Raw genomic sequence first — 7,389 nt, forward strand, 5'->3', positions numbered from 1 at the left:
GAACTTCTGCGACTACGAATTGCAACAGAACTGATATTGAATCCTATGTACTATGATGAAAAGTCCAACAGTTTTGTAGATTTGATTTGTGATAATCGCATTGTTGTTAGTGACTATTCAAAACTCGTGGAGGACGCATCTCCCGCAGCATGCATAATATGGACTCAAATGTCGGTCCCAGAAAGAACAAACGGGTTTATTCCCAATCTATCAAATATGAGCATGTGGAGAAAAAAAGTCCATGAACCACGTTTTAAAACAGACGAAAACGCTGACGGAATTTGTAGAACTTTTTAAACACATGAATTTGTAACTGGACAATTCAGAAATGTGAGGAGTGCTCAAGTATGCACTGGAGAATTCCGGCTTGCCGACAGTCATAAACAATTTGAGTAAAAAAAAAACAGACTGGATAAAGATGACAGTGCAACAACGCACAAACTTGTTCAAATGCTTCAGATGCCACATCAACATAGACACAAAATACATGATTTCGATTGATGGTCAGACAACTGTTGTTGCACCAAGGACTAATGGACGAAAACCTGGACAAAGGAAACGAAAAATTAATGTACGAACTGTGACAATTACAGCTAAAAAATTTAAACATGAACCAGAGATTTCATCAAAATGTGCTATATTTTATTGTGTTCGGTTAGGTTTATTTTATCTTGACTTGTGCAACATGACTTTTAGTTAGATTTTCAAGAGGAATATAATCATGAATACTATTGGATTAATTATCTGCGTGCTCAAATTATGCATTCGTTCAAACCTGATACAATATGTGTGTAATTAAACATAAATATTAAATTCTGCCAAATAATGAATAATACGTTTTTTTTTTACAAAAATGCTTCACTGAGTTGTCTTTGTCTATCATCATGTAACGTGGCTTGTTACGATCACAATATTAATCTCAATCTTGCATATATACTATTGAATACACTTTTGGTACTTTGTTACATTTCACTTTTACTTTGTGTATGTATTTCAATTCACCGTTTACCATATATATGTCAAATCAAGTAAAGAATAAATAATTCATATAAATTTAAATTATTTTGCATTTTATTATTATTCAAACATGTATGACTATTCTCCATTCACATATTTCCAAGAAGAATACTTTTTTTAACATCCTTGCAAACTATCATATCATCATAACCAGTATATATATGCCAAATATTTGGAAACCTTTTAAACAAAAAATAAATTAAATGTTATTTATTTGTCAAAAACTATATCATTAAAGGTTATAGTAAATATATAATATAATGTCGGCAAATAATTTTGATCTTCTATACTTTTCCCTTTCACTCTGTGTATGTATTACTACGATTCGCCATGTATCATGTCTGTCGAATCAAGTACAACCGAGTGACATCGGTACATGAATTTTGCTATAAATAAGAAAAAAGTCAATAATTCGTATCAAAATCACATAAATCATATTTTATTTTGCATTATATTATGATTCACACAGAACCAAATACTAATTTGTGTGTGGAAACCGATATATACAAAGATAACATCTAAATACATGTGTATTTCGGTTTTTCAGTGTATTTCGTTGTTTCTAGTAACCGGGACTAGAGATGTCCAATATAAATACGGTATGTACATGTAACCAAATGAGTCTCACGTTTTATCAATAAAGTAAGAAAATTCTCTGCCAAATTAAATCACCTTATCGGTGTTAATTTATAGTACCGATAAAGTGATTTCGTGTTGTCAGAGATTTCATCGTACTTTATTAATAAAACGTCAGACTCCTGTGATGTAACCTACTGCCAGCAGGTGATTCAAGTGTCACATTAGAAACATCTACAAGATAGAAAGCAGTTAAATAAATTGAAACTATTTCTGGGACAATTATCACTTACATGAAATATAATTCAATACATGACATCGCTTGTTACACCATTAAACATGCTTCTTTTTAACAATCATCTCTAGAAAACGCCTAACGTCACCGCCATACTGTTTACAGCAAATTGAGCATGCGCGGGACAGGGATAAGTCTAATTCGTGCTGAAGGCGATATGTTTTACGTAGTAGCGGCTCAACGACGAATTTCGGATATGTTTTCAATAAAGTAGTTTCTCTAAGAATTACTCCAACAAACAGTAATTTAAATCAGCAATTCTCTATATCGTCCAGGTTTTTATTCTCAAGAAGGCTTAGACCTTTCCCATCAGCAGTCAGTTTTCCCGATTCCAACTTGTCTCCAACAAAAACTAAACTTCTGGATTTTGTCGAAATATATTCCAACCATGCTTGTTTTTCTACACCTGAGAAACATCAGAATAAAAAATCCAGCAAACATGTTGTCTTTATTGGGCGTCAACTTGGAATAGGATAGGCCATCAATTTCTCGAGAAAGAGCGCAACAATTAGGGATTCCGACCGAATTGTTGTGTTATCCCAAAACCAACCAATTCAATTCAATTGTAGTTTCATGTACATTCTTTTTAATGGGAGTGAGTTATCTGAAACCGTGAAGACTTTTCAGTCTTTGAGACAAGTTTAAATAGTCGTACTTAATAAGAACACAGAAATGTATGATATTGTATGAGCATGCGACAAGGTTTAAAGTTTGATCTCAGTTTGCTTCTATTTAGACCAACAATTACGAGAGAATAAACAATATACATGTGCGTTATGTCGGAGTGTTTTCTTTTAAACGCCTGTCTTAAAAATTAAGAAACCAGTTTTTTTTTGTTGTCTTTCATGTCTTGGTATATATATTGCCTAAAGTATGATAAGTACATTAATACAATCCTTCATATTCAAAAGCGGGTGGGTGGGTGGGTAGTACCACAATCTGATCTAAAGGTAAATAAAACCACTTATTCAGGTGTAAATTATTAATATATTTGTAGCCTGTTACTGGTCACTAGCTAAAGCCATGATGCCTAGGGATAAATAACTTTCATAATAAAATAAATGGATACTGGCTGATAAAGCATTATCAATTGCAACCTATAATACTGTAAAGACGTGAACTCTCTTTTGACGAGGTCGGGGAGAGAGGGTCTGGAGTTTATTATAAATTAAATATATGAATTTCGCTTAATGCAATCTAATCCACAGAAATGTCTTTGGTTTTTAAATTAAGTAAAAAAGAATAAAAAAAACCACAGAGAGAGAGAGAGAGAGAGAGAGAGAGAGAGAGCTGTAAAACGTGTTTGCGAAAGACGATAATTTTATAATAAATAAAATTAATATAAATGTATCGATTTTATTCTGAAGCACGGCAAAGCCATCATTTGGAGACAAAAAAACAAAACAATTGCAAGCAAAGAAATAATTATTCAATATTATCAACTACATATAAATTTTATATTTTACGAAGGAACAGTATAGATTTCAATTTTCGTAATTTATTTATGTCAATGAAAATGTAAGAAATAAAATACATGTTCGCACAAATGAAAATTATTTTACTTCGACAAGAATATAGACACGGAGTTCTGCAGAAAATATTAAAATAATTCTACTTTTGGCTATTTAATATTTAGATGTGTAAAGCATAGTTTTAAACGTAGCATGTACAAGGATATTTATAACTTCGGTGCCTGTAACAGATATAGAAATATTTATAACATTAGGTAACTTGTGTTACAGCCAGCGTGTAGAGCAAATGTTGAGAGCAGGCAGACAGACTGATAAGCGTATGGACATAATGATAACCTCAGAAAATAATATGCAGTTGATAACAAACTGTTATTTTATCAATATTGTTAATTATTTACCTTTTCATATGGGACAAAAGTCAAAAGTATCATTATTTTAATATTTTCTACAGATCTCCGCGTCTATATTCTTGTCGGACAAAGGTCAAGTCACATTTTCCTTGAAGCAAAAGAATCATCAGACACTTTTCTTACTCCAATCCCATCACTATAAACTGACACATTGCAGACATCGTAGCTATATGACTGAAAAATTGTTAAAGTTATGTTAAAAATCTAAATCACATCACATCACATCACACTCCAGTCCCATGACCATAACCTTTCATTATCTCCAACGGAATGAACACCACTAATATGCTGTTCATGCTATGTTGTTTATACAGACAAGTAGCAAACTAACCAATCAGAACGTTACTTACCACTTATACTGTAGAACAGCCCAGCATGAACAATAATCAGGGTAGCTTCATTGCTCAGGTGGCGCTCATCAGATAATATGTACTTTTGAGAGAGTGAAGTATGTAAGGTGAAGTAGTTCGCATTTAAAACATGCACAGTGAAGAGAATGTTTGCATACCTCTATGCTACATTAATGTAATGTAGATGATATTTCTTTTGGATATTGTACTTTTGGAAATTTTACATGATTTAAGCACACTGCTAACTAAAATGACTGCTCCCTTGTGTTAAAAAATTAGTCTAAATTAGTCTAAAGTACACTATACATAGCAGCTATTAAAATAGGGAAAATGAATTTTGCCAGACTAGACAATACCAGCTTCTGAAAGTGCAATGAATGAATTACCAAATATATAAAATGTAAAAAAAGTTATCGGCTCTTTTTTATACAATTTACCTCTGAAGTTCAGGAAGTGAAAATGACCAAGTAGTGCTAGAACTTTTTTGAAAGATGCACATTTGAAGTAAGGCCAAGCTGTATACTCTATAACCCATAGTACACCCATCAATCATACACCAAAATAAAGGGAATTAAAGGTTCTTTGCATTATACCTAAGATATGCAAGGTCTTTTTTAAATAGCCAGTATAACCAGTGAGGAAAGCCGGGGACATTCTTTTTCTTTAAAATCCTAACTATGCAAAATGCGAAACTGTATAGCGCCACCTCAGTGTTACGTGTTTAGGCTCGAATAAACAATAACACAAGAAAGATTTTTTTTAAAAAAAAACAAGCTTTGACAAAATTTAACAAATAATTTATTTCCCTGGAAAAATACTCTAAAAATGAAACAAAATAAGAAATTACGGTTTTAAGAATCAAATCCAAAAATAATCCAAGAATAATCCACGAATAAAATTTTAGAAGTGCTAATAATGAAATGTTCTAACGAATTCAAGTCTGAGTCCCGACGAACAATCCAAGATGGAAGGCGATGACGTATGCTGTATCCTATACTGTGTTGAAGTCTACAGGTCCTTGTAGAAACGCAAGAAATAATCCGGTGTTTGAATTAACGAAATTTCTTTGTTCAAGAATTCCACATGAGCACTATAAAATATTTCCAGAGAAATGAATTAATCCTTTTGAATCCAAAATATTTGAATAACCATTGAAATGTTATTCCCAAAATGACACAACAAAAGAAACACCTTTACGTCCCATGGTTCAGAAGTCCAACTGATCTCTCTCTCTCTCTCTCCCTCTCTCTCTCTCTCTCTCTCTCTCTCTCTCAGCAATGGTTCAAAACTTTAATATTGCGCAAAACAGATGCACGGATAAGGGTCACGTGATCATGTTTACATCTTATACTCTCAGCATGGCCCTGACAAGAACCGATCATTTTATTCAAAGAATAACATTTAAAAAAGTTGTTTACTTCACTAAAATCTATTTACAAGTCGAGGGTCACGTATCCAATACAGCTTGGATCTCACCCATATTGTTCCCACAAAAGCTTGTTCACGTGACTGTTACTAACGTTGAATTAAGGTGGGGAACTAGATCAGCTTTAAGTATTTACAAAATGAACAGTCAAAGTCAAACTATTTTCGGGAAAAGTATCGAGTTCCTAGTAAACATAACTTCATTTTTTGACATATGAAGAAATTAAAAAATAAAATGATTTTAAAACTTACAAACAATTAAATCAGATATAGATTAAATCAAATATACAAAACATCAGAGTGAACAAAATTCGAACAGGTAATCCTGTTTCAATGGTGCTTAAATGGCTAAATATGTGTAAAATGAGAATAACACAACAATTGCAACTGATGACTTTATTACACTCATCAATGAACATTAATTACATAAAATAAAAAAATAACCACTTCTGCCTAATTAAAACATGAATATATAAAATTATAAAATATGTGCTCCCGCTACACGTGGACAAAAGAAAACATCACAGCTATGTGTAGATGGGTGAGACCTGAAACGCTTGTCAATTTTAAAATAAATGTGATGGTAGGATATTTATGAAATCAGTTACTGGAACTATTCGGGTCGAAGTTACTGTGTAGTACCAACCAATCCACTACCCACCCATATTTATCGAGCAGTTGTTGAAAAAAATATAATTTCTTGATTGGCTGAATTTACAACACAATTTATTTTGAAATATTTGTTCACAACATACAATAAATCGCAGAAGCCTAAATTATGATAAACTCATGCGTTTTCAGATAGGTCAAAAAAAAAAAAAAAAAAAATAAAACAGTCCGCGAGTTTAGCATCAAAGTAACAATCACACACACACACACACATACACACACATCTGCATTCGGCTAAATTTACTGTCCGCACAAAAATCTCATCCTCATTACTTTCACAAAGTCAGTCTAAAATTATTCTGAATAAAACGCATGAAATACAAACAGGACATATTTATTTATTGAACTGGTATATGAAGTAGCTATTTTTGAATCATCCATTGGAATAGCATAATTTTATAGAAATCAGAAGTCATTTATACGCTCGAAAGAAATAAAAAAAGTTGTAATTTGCTGAAAAAAGATGTACCAGTATTTAAGATGTGTCTGTTTGATCGGTGATAATGCATAAAGACAATGTGTCGGGCTGAAAGTATTCTGTAGATATCTTACAATGTTTTAAATGTTTAACAAAGAACAAGATTTATGGTAACTTTTCTGCAATCCACAAAGTCTCGTTGGTTAAATAAATATATATTAATTATATGAACACTTTAACCTAGTTAAAGAGAAAATAATACGCACATAATCGAAAGAATGGTAATCCTAACATTTGTAAGCTAGAAAGATATTTTCGTACAGATCTTTGTTATTGAGGAGTGCCAGGCAGATATTGTTGACACGCAAATGTATTAAAATGCAAGGAGGGATACGTAAACTTCCTCAACAGTGATAGATGCCTTCTCAAAATAAGTTTGGGCTTAGAAAGTAGAAACCAAAAAGGGAGATGACGCACGCGAAGTAATTACAGAAACCTTCAAAGAAAGAAAGGATGATGGAAAAAACGTTTCATGAAGAAATAATTTTTTCAACAAAGTCGTTAAACTTTTGTTGGAAGAGGTAAATAGTGAATACATTTCAACTTCAAACGATCAAACGTATTTGTAGTGGAAAGGTCTATGATTACTATGCTCCTTCATTCAGAACGAAATCAGGAAATGGGTTGACGTATTTCCAAAGTTCACTGAGAGATGCAATACCACTCATCAAACAGTAATATGCACGACTCAATTAGC

The 7,389-nt window shown here is 32.4% G+C and overlaps 1 long non-coding RNA gene across 2 annotated transcripts in view; it reads right to left on the minus strand.

The window, feature by feature from the left end:
* The window catches only part of LOC149777890 (uncharacterized), a 46,313-nt gene extending 44,331 nt beyond the window's left edge, over positions 1-1,982 (minus strand). For both annotated transcript variants that reach the window (XR_016415320.1, XR_016415319.1), the window contains exon 1: positions 1,887-1,982. This is a non-coding gene — a long non-coding RNA (uncharacterized LOC149777890). The remainder of the gene's footprint in view (positions 1-1,886) is intronic.
* Between the last annotated feature and the right edge of the window lie 5,407 nt (positions 1,983-7,389).

This window comes from Sinohyriopsis cumingii, chromosome 17, assembly GCF_028554795.1.
Source record: "Sinohyriopsis cumingii isolate HCF-2022 chromosome 17, ASM2855479v2, whole genome shotgun sequence".
Taxonomy (NCBI): Eukaryota; Metazoa; Mollusca; class Bivalvia; order Unionida; family Unionidae; genus Sinohyriopsis; species Sinohyriopsis cumingii.